Here is a 17,032-nt window from a genome sequence, read left to right as displayed (position 1 = left end):
GCTACTAACTAGATTGAAGTCACATTTACTCCAATGGGACTCCTAACTTTGTGTATTCCATTGCTCCAAGTCATGGAACCAAACACAAAACTTCCATTACTAGTCTTGCAAGGCATTAGATGAACCCTGAATGACATCTTTTCACATTAACCTGTTGTCGTTATTGCTGATTTTATGGCTGATGGACTCCAAGAAGGGTGGTGACTCTTTATGAGAGCGGCAACTGCAGAAGCATGTGGGCAAGACATGGAAGTGCCTGAAAGAACGTTGAAGTCAACGGACCGATCGCCAGTGAACTCAATACCAACCGGAGACCATGCTGCCAATATGTTCACCCCAGGTGCTGTTATATCAGGCTGCAATGAAACCCATCATTGTCAGATGCCAACATGTAAAATTGTTCCATTTTAACTTCATTATGTACGGTGCTTAGGCAAAATTTTGATTCCTTCTTATTGTCAAGGACAAAACTTACTTTGATAATGTCAGGAGTGATAATATTCGGTCCGATAGAAGAAAACACGGCCATTTTGGGTGCACGAAGGGTGTTGAGAGTCGTCGTTCTTGTCGGGTAAATTCTTGCGGTTGGTTCCCTGATAACATAATATCTTGAACCCTTATAAATTATAGAAATGGCTTGTAAATTCTTGCGGTTGGTTCCCTGATAACATAATATTTGCTCTCAACATTAGTGTTGTTGAATATAATATCTTGAACCCTTTAAATTATAGAAATGGCTTGAAAAGCGCGCTTAAAGAACTTACTTCTCTGTGGTCATATATTCCTGAAGAAGCTCAGCTTCTTTTGGATCAAGAAGAGTAGTTGGAATGACGTACTGAAAGCCGAAATCATTCCCAATTGTTGGGTCAATAAGAATCATCCCAACACCGCCGCCATCTCTTACAACAATGGCTTTGTCACTTCTGATATCGCTTGTGACTGCCACGCCCAAACACACCACTATCTTTCCCTTAATCAAGTCATGGTCAAGCGTGTTCTTGTAGCAAAAGCTTTAAAGTAAACAGAAAATGTTAGAAGGCAAAATTAAACATATCATGACTCACAAATACCATGCCCATGCAAAGAAGCATACCTTGCGTTCCTCAATGGAACACCGGAAGCAGCAGCATCAGTCGCAGATATAATCCCGTAATAGTTATCCATCTCCAGTGGGTTTATTGCATAACCCTGAAATGTTACGTTCTTTGAGGTTAGTTCAGCATGCTAAATAGATGTACTATGTGGCATAGCATACTATCCAAATACTTGCCTTCAAAATCTTCGAATTGCCAAGATGGACATTGGAATAGAACTCTCGATCAATAGTGCTAGCAGCAACTGCTAGGATCCAAGGAGCTGGATGAATTGCGGTGCCAGGAAGTCCTCCATTTCCACCAGCAGCAGAAACAAGAATGCCTTTCTTAAATGCATGGAAAGAACCAATTTAGTAAACGTCAGTAAAGAAACTTGTTGGCGCAGCGCCCAAAGAGACGGAGATTATATCGACTCCATCGTGAATAGCATCATCAAAAGCCAGAAGGAGATCAGCATCACTGCAAACTACAAACCAACATGGTTTGTATATAGCAAGTCTTGCATTCGGCATGCCGCCCCTGGCAGTTCCACTAGCCATACCAGATAAGCTCACATTATTAACCACTGACCCTGCTACCGTGGATGCGGTGTGAGTTCCATGGCCATCACTGTCACGAGCGGACCGGAAAATGGTTCTGTTAAAGGACTCAAGTCGTCCATACTCTGCTTCAAATCCTTTTGAGTAGAACCGAGCGCCAATTATTTTCCTACAAAAATTCGGTTCCAAACAACGAGTTAAAATGTAGAATTTTTCGATTCATTTCGAAGTTTTTGATTGAAAACTATGAATTACTATTACGGGATACATAGTGTTGGACTCAAGACTGTGTCTTGAGACCTACGTATTCGGTCTGGATTTCTGGACCGACTTGGACAGTCCATGTAAAGGGTCTGTTTCCGTACGTAGCAAACTTGAGACCCAAGTAATCGGTCTCAAGTCGGCAGGTTTAGGGTTTGTGTCTTGTAACCCAAGTTGAGTCTTGTATAAATTGAAACGTGATGAATGAATGAAACACAAGTGGGAATTACCAAACTTAACACGGCATCAAGAGCCGGTTAAGAACCCTAAAAAAAAAATTAAAAAAAAAATGGAGGGTGAAACAGAGTCATCCAAAGGGAAAAATATAGAGTATGATATGCAGAAAAAGAATCCAGTCTACCATCTAGGATCAAGTGATGGTCCAGGTATCATCATCACGCCAATTGTTCTAAAGGGGACTAACTATGATGAATGGGCTAGAGCCATAAGAAGATCATTGATAGCTAAAAGGAAGTTTGGTTTTGTTGATGGAACAATCACGAAACCTGAAGATAGTGACCAGTTGGAAGAATGGATTGCTGGCCAGTCGATGCTTGTTTCATGGATTAGCAACACGTTAGATTCATCAATTAGATCGAGCTTGGGAGACTATGATGATGCAAACTTACTGTGGACACAGTTGAAGAGAAGATACTGTGTTGTGAGCGGAACTAGGATCTGTTAGTTGAAAACTTCGTTAAGCGAGTGCAAACAAAAGAAAGCGGAAGGTGTAGCTGAGTACTTTGGGAGACTCAACAAGATATGGGATGAGATGGTGACATACATGAAGGTACCTCAGTGCAAGTGTGGTAATTGCACTTGTAATATAGCATCACAAGTAAGTACGTTGAGAGAAGAAGATTTTCTGCACTATTTTTTGATTGGGTTAGACTCTGTGTATAGTTCCGTGCGTGAACAGCTGTTGGCTAGAGACCCGTTTCCATCAACATATGTAGCATACCAGACAATGGTCAACTCGGAGCGTCTGCGTATAGGAGAAATAGCTATGTCTACGGAGGTGCATGACAATGTGATGGCATTCAGAGTGCAATCTGATCAACGTCAGTTTAATAATACATATGATCCTAACAAGCATTGCAAGTACTGTAACAGAGATGGACACTCAGAGGATGGGTGTTTTCAACGTATTGGATACCCAGAATGGTGGGGAGACAGACCTAGAGGTGGAAGAGGATCTGGTCGTGGAGGCAGAACCAATGGCAGAGGGCGTGGTGGCACTAACTTTACCGGTGGTAGAGGAGGTCGAGGACAAGGTGCAAGCAACCAGGTTCGAGCACACAACCTTAACATATCAGATGCAAGGCAGTCAGGTGGAGCATCTTCATCAGAAGCGTCAGGTCTGACTGGAGTCACAGCAACAACTTCAACAGGTGCTTGAGTTTTTAAACTCAAAGAAATCCACGCCTCAGCTCCAAGGTAAGAAGAATAAAACTGTGTGGATTGTAGACACGGGGGCAACAAACCATGTCACATATAAAAAGGATGACATGATAGAGATAAAAGATATAAAGGCATGCAATATTGGACTTCCATATGGGAAGTCTGCATTGTTTAAGAAGATAGGAACTGTTATTCTACCTGGGGGATTGAGACTAGAGAATGTGCTTTATGTGCCTCAGATAACTTGTAACTTAATCTCGGTTACACAACTTATTGATGAGAAAAGATGTATTATCCAATGTACTAACAGTTTATGTCTTATACAGGACCGGTTGACGAGGAGGATGATTGGAGTGGCTGAGAGACAAGGTGGACTGTATATTTTCTGTGGTGTGCCTCAAGTTGAAGTTATGGCTGTTAATGGAGATACGTATGAGCTATGGCATCGCGTATGGGACATCCTTCAGAGAAAGTGTTGCAGAAGTTACAAGGAATAGTAGGTTAATAAAGAAGAATAATGATGCTTGTGATATCTGTCCACGAGCAAAACATCATAGGAGTAGTTTTGCTAGTAGTTTCAGTAAATCCAGTTGTATTTTTGAGTTGGTTCATATAGATTTATGGGGTCCGTATAAGACTCAGTCATCATGTGGAGCACATTATTTTTTGACAATAGTAGATGATTTTTCAAGAGGTGTGTGGATTTATTTGCTTCGAACAAAACTGAAGTTGAACAGACATTTCTTAACTTCATTGCTCTGTGAAGCGTCAGTTTAATAAAGAAATCAAAATTGTTAGAAGTGATAATGGAACTGAGTTCAATGCATTGCGTGGATACTTCGAACTAATGGGATAGTGTTTGAGACATCCTGTGTAGGTACACCACAACAGAATGGAAAGTTGAGAGAAAACATCAACATATAATGAATGTGGCAAGGGCTTTGAGATTTCAAGCCAATTTGCCAATAAGGTTTTGGGGGGAATGCGCATTGACAGCTGCGTATTTAATCAATCGTACGCCTACACCTATTTTAGATCATAAAACTCCGTATGAGCTTTTGTTTGGAAAACAGCCTCCATATCATCAGTTGAAGGTATTTGGATGCTGTGCTATGTGCATGATCAAAGTAGTAAAGGGGATAAGTTTGCGAGTAGAGGAAGAAGGTGTGTATTCCTTGGGTATCCGTTTGGTAAAAAGGCATGGAAGTATATGATTTAGACACGAAACAATTTAGGGTGTCAAGAGATGTCAAGTTTTTTGAACATCAATTTCCGTTTAGACTGAGGTGTGTCGTAAGATGCGACTGAGATGATGCAGTCGGAAATTTAATGCTTCATCTGTGACTGATACGCAAGGTGTATTGGCTGAGCGGCTTCAGTACAGTCCGGATGAGTGTGGAGTGAAATGAAGCAGAGAAGGAGTGTATTAGCTCCTCAAGGTGGAGATTCCACTGAGACGGACAGCGCTGGAGTTTCAACTGAGACAGGCAGCGCTGATGGTTCAGCTGAGACCGAGGATGCTGGTCCTTCTACTGAGACTGAAGGTGTTGGTGTTTCAGCTGAGTCCGAGAATGAACAGCATGAAGAAAATGTTGCTTCTCGCAATGATGTTGTAGTTGAGGGTGACATGGGTAAAGGGAAGCGCAGAAGATCCCTTCTAGCAGACTAAAGGATTTGTGACGCACACCATTCGAGAAAACAGTCTACCTCATCCTCATTCTACACAATCATCATCCTCAGGTACGCCTTATCCTTTGACATATTATGTTAGTTGTGATAAATTTTCTGCTGTGCATAAGAAATATCTTGCAGCTATATCAGCTGGGTCTGCACCACGCAACTTTAAAGAAGCTGAAGCATCCAGGGTGGAGGAAAGCCATGGAAGCAGAAATCCGAGCTTTGGAAGAACAAGGTACCTGGGAATTGCAAGAATTACCGCCGGGCAAGAGAGCCTAGGAGTAAGTGGATTTACACGGAGAAGTATGATGAAAATGGGAAGTTGGTGCGATTAAAAGCACGCTTGGTGATCTTTGGGAATCATCAGGTTGAAGGATTGGATTAAAGAGACATTTGCACCAGTTGCAAAAATGACAACGATACGTACTTTTTTAGCTGTCGCAGCAGTTAAACGTTGGGAAGTACATCAGATGGATGTACATAATGCATTTCTTCATGGAGACTTGGAGGAAGAGGTGTATATGAAGATACCACCTGGATTTGCCAAAGGTCAGACAAATATGGTGTGTAAAATGAAGAAATCATTATATGGTTTAAGACAGGCTCCTCGTTGTTGGTTTGCCAAACTATCAACAGCCTGAAGAATATGGTTTTAAGCAAGCATACTCGACTACTCTCTTTTTACTATGACCAAGGGAGACATACAGCTTAATGTCTTGGTATGTAGATGATTTGATTATCGCGAGGGAATAATCTAGTGGAGATTCATACATTTAAATCATACTTGGGACAATGTTTCAAGATGAAAGATTTGGGAAAATTGAAATATTTTCTCGGCTTGGAGATAGCTCGCAGCAAACAGGGTATTTATATATGCCAGAGGAAATATGCATTGGATATTATCATGGAAACAGGTTTATTAGGAGCTAGACCTGCTGAGTTTCCAATGGAGACTAATCATCGTCTGGCTTTGGCGCAGGGAGATTTGTTCGTTGATGTTGAAAAATATAGAAGACTAATTGGTAGACTGATTTATTTGGCAGTGACTAGACCTGATCTTACATACACTGTCTCAGTTTATGCAACAACCGAGAATCGAACATTGGGAGGCTGCACTTCGAGTGGTTAGATACTTGAAAAAGAATCCTGGGCAAGGCATTCTGTTGCTATCTGATAGTACCCTAAGTTTGCAAGGGTGGTGTGACTCAGATTGGGCAAGTTGCCCTTTGACTAGACGTTCATTGACAGGATGGTTTGTTCGTCTTGGGCATTCACCGGTGTCTTGGAAAACAAAGAAGCAACCAACTGTTTCTCGGAGTTCAGCTGAAGCAGAATACCGATCCATGGCAGCAGCAACATGTGAGTTGAAGTGGTTGAAACAATTACTTGGTGATTTGGGGGTTCGTCATCCACATGGAATGCAGCTCCTGTGTGCTAGTCAATCAGCATTATACATTGCTCAGAATCCAGTCTTTCATGAACGAACCAAACACATAGAGGTGGACTGTCATGTTGTTCGAGATGCTATAGTACAGAAGATTATATCCCCTTCTTACACTCCTACGGCGGTGCAATAGGCAGATATCTTCACCAAATCCTTAGGGAAAGCTCAATTTCAAGGTCTTTTGTCCAAGATGGGCATTTGTGACCTACATGCTCCGTCTTGAGGGGGGTATTACGGGATACGTAGTGTTGGACTCAAGACTGTGTCTTGAGACCTACGTATTCGGTCTGGATTTCTGGACCGACTTGGACAGTCCATGTAAAGGGTCTGTTTCCGTACGTAGCAAACTTGAGACCCAAGTAATCGGTCTCAAGTCGGCAGGTTTAGGGTTTGTGTCTTGTAACCCAAGTTGAGTCTTGTATAAATTGAAACGTGATGAATGAATGAAACACAAGGGGGAATTACCAAACTTAACAATTACCTATTGCAGTTCTTGACTGTAAACTGATCACCGGCAACACATTATCCCTTGAATCTCTTGGGAACAGGCCCTAATCCTTTATCGTTAAAGCTCTCTGACTCCGGCCAAATACCTACAAATCCAGGTATAAAACTCTGAATTCTCATTCTTGACTCGAAAAACTACAAGGACTAGTTGTAAAATTATCGTATACTAATTGAAGTACATACAATTCAATTACCAGAATCTAGGACGCCAACGATCACGTCAGATTTGGATTCAATTTCCGGGAATTGGTTATACTGTGGAATAGCATCGACTCCGAGAAATTCCCAGGAATGAGTAGTATGGAGTTTGCTAATCCTACTTTCAAAAACTGACTGTGTTTTAGGTACATAATATGGAGTACGAATAGAGCTTACCGCGAAGCTGTTGTGCTTGTTCTGGTGTGAGAATCGCCGAGAACCCTCGAAAACTCTTGCGATAATGGTGAATTGCTGCTTCCTCAGCTTGACGAATACTAGAAGCGGAATTTGACAACAAAAATTAGATTAAAGAACTTTCCATGGGAAGACCATGGTGTACGAGCTGATAAAGGAGTATTTACCTTCCAGTAACTGATGCAAGCAAACCATCGTTTGATGTGACAACGGAACTCAAATCCGGATACGAATGATCTCCCATATACACTATATAGTGCTGCAAAAAAAAAAAAAAAAAAAAAAAAGATTCTTCAAAACACAGAATTTCATTACCTATAGGAAAATCCATGAATTTTACAAAGTTATGTACCTTGGTTGTGGATGCGGCGGCTTCATTAATCGCACCATATCTAAGCAGAAGAAGCGTAAGAACAGTTCCAATTAACTTATTCATGTTTTTCACTTAGGATAAGAGCAGTAATCAAAAACATGCTTCATAAAGCTTATATAGCTTAAAGTATTTTGAATCTTCAAACTTCATCGATGTGGCTTCATTGTACGTCAAGCAACAATGACCCAAGATTTCCAACTAGCAGTCAATTATCAATTTATCATTATTCAATGATCTTATCTAAATATCATATTGTCTGAAAAATATGTTTTTTCTTTGACTTGATAACCATTATTGTCTGGAAAATCTTCATCGAAAACGAAAGGAAACTATTACTGTGCTACAAGATAGCTATAGACAGATAACAATCTTAGACAAGTCTTACAAGCCACCTATTTGGATTTTTTTTTGTTTCATGTTTTATAAATGATGAAAAGTACTTCTGTTCCAATCAAATCAAAATATGCTAATTCATTTATCATGCCCCGACTTCTTTGGTTACGGGCGCCTTTTTCTTTAGAATGGTTCGAATCGTTTCTCTTAAATGGTTCGAGTTCGCCTTTTTCTTGAACCCCAAACCCACTTTCTCTCGTTCAATTTTTTTGTTTTAAAACACAAGCTTTCTCGGTGGATTCTGGTTTTTCCCGCGAGAGCAAATCTACAAATTAGCTCAAAATAGATTAACAATGAAGAATCTGAAACCCTAAAAACGAAGAGAAGCTTAAATTTGGTTACTGGAATGAGGAACCACACTTATGGATATCAGATTCGACTAATTAAACCGTGATTTCTTCGACTATCGGCAAAAAAAATACTTGAAGACTTCATTTCTTATCTTGCCTTTGCTTCTCTGAGAACATCTGGTAATACTTTTTAAAATTATGTGTATGAATTAGGTTTTTTTTGCTTTCGAAATGATTTAGGGAGTTTTGAAGAACCACTATGCGTTCTTAAAAATTATGTTAGGGATGCAGTAGGGAAACAAGAGTCATTGGATCAAATTCGTGTTCCGATGATTGAAAATGTGAGATTTCTCAAGAAACATTTTCTAGAATTTGATTTTGTTCGTAAGTTTTAGCTTTTATTTTTGTTAATTAAATGTATTTTTACCTTTTTATTTGCAGCTATCGATGTGGAAGGATTCAAGACGATCAAACCAGGTTTTTGATACTTCTTAATTGGTTATTCCAAGATGAACTTGTTTTTGAAGCTCTTGCAGTTGATCTGGTTACCATTATCAAGAGAAAAAATGATCGCTGTATCGCTCTTGGATGGTGCACATTGATACGTGCACCTGTAGAACATGGGATAACTAAGAAGCAATCTTCAGATATTGGTAATGAAATTACTTCATTTCTCAGTTCCTTTGAGCATCGGTAATCTAAGGATGCTGTTCTTAATTGTGGAATTGCTTATTGTTGAGGTTGTTATTATATGTTTCAGTAAACCCGCTAAACTTTATTACCATTTTGTTCCAACTTTATGTATAACTTGGACTTAAGAGCAACTTATATGTCATTACCTTAGGGAAAAGCTTTGGTATAATGTGTTAACTATTGGAGTTTTCTCATTTGGTCCTTAAATTAAAGGATATCTTTTGACTGATATTTTCTGAACCGCAGGGGGTGAAGCGACAGAAATTATTGAAGATTTTTTCCTCTTCAATTTCACATGGTTCATCTGTTGTTTGCAGTGGAAGGTATGAATTCTACACCTCCAATAAGTTGTAAATTGTGCTGACTACAGTTACAAAAGTTGTAAATTCTTGTAGTTGCCCAAAAGACTTTCTAAGCTGTATTTTGATCTTCCATACACAACGTACAGACTAAATTAATTCCTCTTATAGGGCATTCTTTTGACTTGTGGTAAACTCAAAGTACGAAGCAGTAGTAAGTCATGTCCTTGTTTCGTACCTGGCGGTGGGCATGTTGATTAGCTTCACAAGCTAATATTTCCATGATTAAGTTATTTTTACCTTTGTTTTATTTTGTAGGCTCATCTCTGAGCAACTGTTCTTGTAGCAAATTGCAGGACGGATTTGAATTGCCTACTCGTCTTTCAGTAGCTGTTGCTGATTGCATTCTTGTCTGCAGATAAAGAAAAAGTACTTGCTATATCAACAGCTACTGCTAGTAATAAGAAGCCAGTGAATTCAATTTATAGGCTTCAACAAGGCACTGAAAACGTGGAGATGGAATTGGTACTTTAGATTCATTTGGATGAACTCGTTACTCTTGTGCTGAAACTCTTGGCTGTATGTTATCTGCACATATCCGTCTATCAATTCTTTAACCTCTCTTGTTCTCTTAAATTGGCATGCAAAAGTGTTGAATATTACCATGGTTCTTTGCTGGATGATTGGTCTGATACGTTCAATTATCTGTATAAAGCTTAAGAAATATTAGTGAAGTGTGAAAAGACTTTTGAATGCAAAATGCACGATGGTATCCAGTACAAGGTGTCATCTTATGTAGTGCTTTCTTGAAGGAACACTCAGGATACCTTATGGCTAGAAGAATAATATATAAGACTGCAGCAAAGACTTATAGGGCATGTCAAAGACAAATCGAATTTTCTGTAAGAGATGAATAATTGCTGTTGTAGTCTATCAATGATATCTTCTTGTGTAACCATATGTAAATCGTGTAACTTTAGCATTATATGTCTACAATTTGTGTTCGCCCTGATAGTGGTCAACGGTATTCAACACCCAAAATGTTATTGTTGGCACTTTGTTGAACCTTAGGAAACTAGTGCAGAGTAACATCGCCATTTGGAGTCGAACTAAAGTTCTAAGCTGCGTCAAGTTTCTATGAGCTGGGTGTTTCATATCATCTGATTGTCTGTCGGCTGATAGTTGATGTTTGATCTACACTTTATGAACTTATTGACTTTTTATGTTGCAAACTTACCTGCAGCGGAGCAGAAAAAGCCGGCCTTTACATGCAAAAGGATTGGAGCAAGTTTTACACTCTTGTTCCGGAGCAGGCACGTCTAACCCTCAGTCCTCTATTTTGACCATTAACAGATCTGTTAGATTGTGTTCATAATTCTATTCACATATTCATCACAATTTGTTTTCGACTACATCTGAAAACAGGTGGAGATACAGTTAAAACTGGAATGGCTTTACTTTCTTCTTGTGGAAACAACTATTGCGTGCTTCCAAGGTTGGAGGACTGCAGACTGTCTAACAGCTACATGGAAATGTTGAATCAGTATATATGAGGCATCCAGGTCAAAAACTTCCTAACTCTATGAATCTAAAAACCATGAATTTTATAATTGTGCACATTCTTGAATTTGCATGAAAATTAACGGGGATGAAAGATATACTTATATCAGCTTATGCTATACACCATTTTTGTACTCTTTGTCTCTCGATTTTATACTTGCCTTTTAGAGCTGAGATTGAAGTGGTTTCTTCAAATATTCTCAAGATTTTGCAAAGTAGTGTCTAATATCCACCTAGAGTATTTGTCTGACCCCATATTATCTTCAGCTGGATCTACGCTTAGGAAAAGTAGGTAGAATCTGGTCTGGAGCCATTCTAAAAAGGGAGAAATTAGCACTACTTGGTGAAATAGGTTCCTTTAGAATCAATTTCGAACCATCTGCTATAGGTTGTAACAATCCGAACGAACCCACTACAAAAGCGAGCCATCGGTCTACTCCATCCGTAAGGAATGAATGGGCTTTAACGCGCGAATCCAGCGACCGAGGAAGGAGCACTTTGCTTTCCAACCGGCTAAGGTATTCCGATTGACCCACCCCGGAATCGAGGAGTAGGGGCGGGAAGATCTATCCGGTAGGTCAGGGGGAAGTCGAACAAAAAATGAGACGAAATTGAGTATTCTCAGCCTTAGGCTAGCTGGCGATTGCCGATCAATAGAAGAGTTATTCCTCATTCTCCTGTTCCGAAATCGACCTTCTCACCTCGTTCTTACTAAGATGGGAAATCCCCCGATAAAGCTGCTAGTACCTGGTGAACTCATATTGGCCAAAGTGGAAGAGAAGAAAATGGTAGAGAGATTCGGCATGGTGCTCCTAGAGGCAAGCACTTTCATTGAATGGGTACGACTCCCGAGATTCGGTAATTTTGAACCACGAAACGCTTGGCTTCCATTTTGGTTGCAGGTGTAACCAACCCGCTATTAAGGATATGGCAAAGGGGGAAAAAAAAACCTATGATGCCAGAAACACTCCGCGGATGTCCTTCAATTTATATTCCCAAGCCTATTTAGGTTAGTCCGCCATCCCATGGATAATCACTGATCGATCAGGATCTTTTCTCTCCGCTAACCTTCACTTTCATTCGTAAGAAGCTTTCCCTTTGTAGAAGACTTCTTCGGAATGACATAATTTCTTATTTTGATTGTTCCTATGATTCCCTCTATAGAGGTCAGCTAGGGCCCATATCTGTATCTGTGATAGGAGATTGCAATGTCAGGACAGGGTTTACAATTATCACAGCATCTCTTGTCACGGGCAAGTAAATGATGCTTCGCTAGATATGTATGATTTTTTTTTTTATTCTTGTGGACACTACGATGCTGTATGAGTGTTATCTCTCACCTTTTCATTTACTTCAGCGTAGACTATAGATTTCAGTTGGTATTGAATTAGTCAAAAGGAATTGTTCCAAATGGTTCTCCTATTACATATATTGGTCTTACCAACAAGCACAAATAAGTAACTTGGCTTAGAGGATCAGTATTCTTCTCAACAATGTCTTTGGTGAAGGTCTTGAGTTGTGGGCAGCCCGAAGTCATTTTGTGACCTTTTCCTAGTTGAGACCACTTGGACACAAGAGTTTATCCAAACCTGGGAACCAGATGAAATACATATAAACTATCCGGCAAAGTGCTTCTGTAATTTATTTCTAATGTTTGTAATGTTTTACCATTGATCTTGAACTAGCGAACCTATCATGCATGCAGGATGTGTATAAAGTTGGTGGCTACAGGAGCAAGTGGAATAGATAAGGGTGGTGATTCTTGTATATTGAGGGGTTCCTGTGTTTGATCGTCTCTGTCCACTACTCATAATCAGGCTTCTTCCATCAAGAGTATTTGATGATCTTAACTTCTCCATTATGTACGGTCATCTTCTCAAAAAAAAAGGCATTGTGGATGGTCTGTTTTTTAATTTCTCTTTTGTTTAAGCCATACATGGTTGATCTATTCGACAACGAGTTTTGTTTATCACTAAAATCAAATGCAGCAGTTTGAACCTTGCTGAGGGTTCAACATGATTTAAGAAATAACAGAAAAAGTAATTGCAAAAGTTCCACTGGTTGCAAATAAATGGTGTGTTTGATTTCTGGTCACTCCACCACTGTAGAACTGTTAACTTTTTGCGCATGCCATTCGTCATCGACACCACTGTCAACACCCAAAACCTCATTCAGTATATGGTTACAGAAACATCTATACCAACTTTAACTTCTGCGAGAACAACTTCAGGTACAACAGACTCCAGCTTTGAGAACCGCTCAAGTATTACTGTTATTCTTGTTAACAGGTATGTATGTGTATGAATTGTTAGTGATTTGCATTGGAAATGGCCTCAGACTGTTCTCTAGTAACATATTCATTTTGTTATTTTCTGTTTGTTTTTTTCCTTTTTCTTTTCACTAGAGCATTTAATAAATATGACTTGAAGATGTCAGAAAGCTTGCAGCCGAATTATGCGGTCGCCTTCATCCTAAGGTATATCCCCGTGGCTTGGCAAGCAATGAAAAGATTGCAATAGTATGTTGATTTCCATTTTTAGCAGTTATTGAAATCCTACTGCATTGGTATTCATATAATGACTGCATCAATGTAACAAACAATTGCTTGCAAAACTGCATGTATTATATTTTGTCCTGACAAATCTTTCCCTGTAATTTCTTAGGTTCTCTATCCAATGATGTGATCCCAGTTGGATACTGCCACCTGTTCTCGGGATATAGTCAAGATAAAAGAATCTCTGTTTCAAGATAAAAGAATCTCTGTTTCAATTTGTACTTCCCTTATGGTAAAGGCACTGTTCTCTTTTGATATACATAATTATGCTCGAGAATAATTTACTAATTAGGTTGCTTCTTTTATAGTTAAGGGGCAGTACTCCGTCTCTGCATCCTGTTATGCTTGAGATTAGGAAAATATTGGAAGTGGTTCTGACTTGGCCGTCTTTATAGCAATAACTGGCCGTCTTTGGATGGCGATGAAGGTAGTACTCAATTTATCCTAAATTATCCCAAGTTATTATAGCAGTAACTGTCCTGGATTATGAAAATCTGATACTGTAAAACTCTTTTCTTCCATGTTCTAGTCTCTAAAGCACAACATGGGTGCATTGATTGTTTAGCACTGATGATTTGTGCTGAGCTACAACTTCAGACTCGTCGAAGGAGTTCTCTATGAGGAAAACTTAAACAGATGAAAAGGAAAAGAGTTCTGATGGTTGGTTCTCCTTTCTTTTAAGATTGTGTGGGATGGTTAATGTTTTCTGTTTGTGAAAACTACAGGGAGACCCATTCTCCCTGATGTTTCTACTGTGAAACCCACGCTCCCAAAACTACAGGCGCGCACCCAAATTCTGGAAGAAAATTATTCTCAAATCCAAAATATATAAAATTCTGTTTGTCTTTTTTTTTTCTTCTTCTTCTTCGTCTTTTTTTTTTCTTCTTCTTCTCCACTATACCTAGATCTCAGAAAAAGGGAGAGATTCGACTGATTTCGAGAACAAATTCATGCCTAAATTCGATTGATCTCAACAGCAGCACCAAATCGTCTTCTTCTTCGAATTAACGACGAACACTCTTACTACCGATTCTCTTCATTACAATTTAAATTCACTACTGTTATTAATGGTAGCAGCAAAAATCCCTAAATGGGTTTGTAGAACACGGTTTGGTCATCATAGATTTATGATCAAAATTTGTTTTCAATGAAGATTTTGAAATGAATTTCACATTTTTATGAAACTCTCAGCCGTGAATTGAGTTGGAGTAAGCAATACTGGATGAGTTATGAAGAAGGTTTAATTGCAGATGATGGTGTAAATACATGAAAGAAGATGATGGTGTAAATACATGATTTTGACCAAGAGCCCCCGAATAGCTGAAAGATAATGGTTTGCGTGGGAGTTATGAAACATGAAAGAAGATGATGATGTGGTTATAACTGCATAACATGTCATTCAGTCGAGAAACTGTCTGCATAACATGTTATGCATTCGTGAAAATGGATGCATAACCTAATATGCATCTACAAAATTTGTTGCATAACTTGTTATGCAGTCCAGAAAACCTGCATAACCTGTTATGCGTCCGAAAATATGGCTACATAATGCATTATGCATCGAGAAAATAGATGCATAACCTGATATGCATCCGTAATTATGGATGCATACTGCATTATGCATCAATTTTTTATATGTACGGCTAAAATCAACCAAAACAATGGTTACATAACTTGTTATAGATGCATAACTTTGTTATGCAGATACATAACTTGTTATGCAGTCGAAAAAATGGTTGCATAATTCGTTATGCGTCTGCAGAATGTGTTATGCATCGTTTTTGGTGACTGCATAATGGTTAAGTATCAAGTTTTCAAAAAAATTCCCTAAAATGAGGATCACCTCCGATTTTTTCGTTAAAAACAAAAATTTGATATTCTTGTTTGTACTCGTTGCGTAGCTCTTTTAAAAAGATTTCCAACGATATAAAATTTGTAAAATTCTAAAGCGCGGATTTTTAGATATGTTATGTCCAAGTTGCGCTGCCAATTATACCCCTGAAAAAGATAGTATGCATAACGAGTTATGCCTGAAAAGATAGTATGCATAACCAGTTATGTATTGATTCATATAATAATTTCATATAATTATGGGTGTCACGGTATACAAAATTAATTGTGGGCCTGAGAATGAGAATATTATTTTTTTTGGGTCTCCCCTAATTTTCCCTACGTTAATGTTTTAAAAAGAACAAAAAGTGCTTCACCTCGTGCCTTGAGGTGCGCATTTTTGCGCGTCAGCCCAAAAACGCACTGATGCGTCCAAAAATAAAAAAAGGCTTTGAAGCCCAGTAAATAGGCCCTAGATTCTGTTCGACTGTTTTTAACCTTAAAAAATACCAAAAGAAAAAACCCTAAACTATTTTAACTCATTCAACAACTATTCTTTTTCTCTTGTCCATTTGTTCGTCAATCCTTCTTCTTCGTCTTTTTCTTCTCTTCTGTATTCATCAATATTCTTCATATGGATTCTTTGTTTTTGTTTTGTGTTAGAAAAGTTTCATATGGATTTATTACTTATAAGTATTTATTTAGGCTTTGTTAGACATATTTTTGTGAGGCCATATGATGTTTAGAGCAAGTCTTATGGTGGAATCCAACCTATTCACGGTATTCCTAAGAAAATGATTAGTCCTCAATTATGTGATCCAGCAATTGATTCAACAGAATGACTGTGGGCCTGAAAAGCCTGCCCTTTTTTCTTTTAGTTTATGCATGGCTAATGTTATTAGTGAAAACTACAGGGAGACCCATTTTCCCTGATGTTTCTACTGTGAAACCCACGCTCCCAAAACTACAGGCGCGCACCCAAATTCTGAAAGAAAATTATTCTCAAACCCAAAATATATAAAAATCATGTTTTCTCGAGATTTCTTTTTTTTCCATGGCTGCCGATGTATTGAGAAGAAGAGGAAAAAGATTATTATCTGCTTCATTGATATCTGCTTCTAGATCTGTTGATGCTGTTTCTGGACCTTCTTCTTCCCAGTAAAAATATTATTTGAAGTGGTTTTACTGTTGAAAATCGATGTGGGATTTGAAAGTTGAATCTCTGATGTTGTTGACGATTGAGGAGTGTGTTCTGATGGGTTTAATTAGGTCATTATATAGAAGGCTAGGGTTTACTGAAGGTATAAAAATTGAATTATAGGAAGGGGGGTTTGAATTCGTAGATGGAAAAATGGATTTACGGTGGTTGTGTTAGAGTTTACAATGAAGACATGAAGTTGAGCTGCAACAGAGAACAAAGAAGGAGAAATTGAAGTTATGTGATGAAATAACAAATGGGTTTGGTTGATTATAGGGTCTGAGAAGGTTAATGGAGCTGTTACTGCCATGGGTTGTTGCTATTGAAGAATATAGTGGTTGATGGGGGTTTCAAGCAAGAAACTGCTGTGATGAACAGAAAGAGAATCTGGTAGTGAACCGGACAATTTCAAGCAAGATTAAGACATTATAATTAATTGGAGATTTTCTAGGCTTCTAGTAAATCTTTATGCATTTACTATTTTCGGATGACAATTTCAATTCAGATTGTGTATCTATTAATCTTC

The 17,032-nt window shown here is 38.7% G+C and overlaps 2 long non-coding RNA genes and 1 pseudogene across 6 annotated transcripts; 2 read left to right on the top strand and 1 right to left on the bottom strand.

Moving 5' to 3' along the window:
- Positions 1–35: 35 nt before the first annotated feature.
- On the bottom strand, positions 36–7,775 carry LOC113304902 (annotated as a pseudogene).
- A 428-nt stretch (positions 7,776–8,203) lies between these two features.
- LOC113303676 lies at positions 8,204–10,678 on the top strand. 5 transcript variants are annotated; one of them, XR_003337660.1, is made up of 6 exons: positions 8,204–8,552; positions 8,656–8,713; positions 8,814–9,025; positions 9,312–9,388; positions 9,783–9,943; positions 10,608–10,678. It is a non-coding gene; the product is annotated as an uncharacterized LOC113303676 (long non-coding RNA). The 5 variants fall into 5 exon arrangements; XR_003337661.1 differs by lacking the exon at positions 8,656–8,713; XR_003337659.1 differs by having other exon boundaries at positions 8,204–8,713.
- A 114-nt stretch (positions 10,679–10,792) lies between these two features.
- Positions 10,793–14,297, top strand: LOC113303675. Its single transcript, XR_003337658.1, has 6 exons — positions 10,793–10,926; positions 12,630–13,212; positions 13,329–13,400; positions 13,588–13,710; positions 13,787–13,905; positions 14,008–14,297. It is a non-coding gene; the product is annotated as an uncharacterized LOC113303675 (long non-coding RNA).
- Positions 14,298–17,032: the final 2,735 nt, after the last annotated feature.

This window comes from Papaver somniferum, chromosome 8 (assembly GCF_003573695.1).
Source record: "Papaver somniferum cultivar HN1 chromosome 8, ASM357369v1, whole genome shotgun sequence".
In the NCBI taxonomy this organism is placed as follows: domain Eukaryota; kingdom Viridiplantae; phylum Streptophyta; class Magnoliopsida; order Ranunculales; family Papaveraceae; genus Papaver; species Papaver somniferum.
This window is presented reverse-complemented; position numbering and strand designations above follow the sequence as displayed.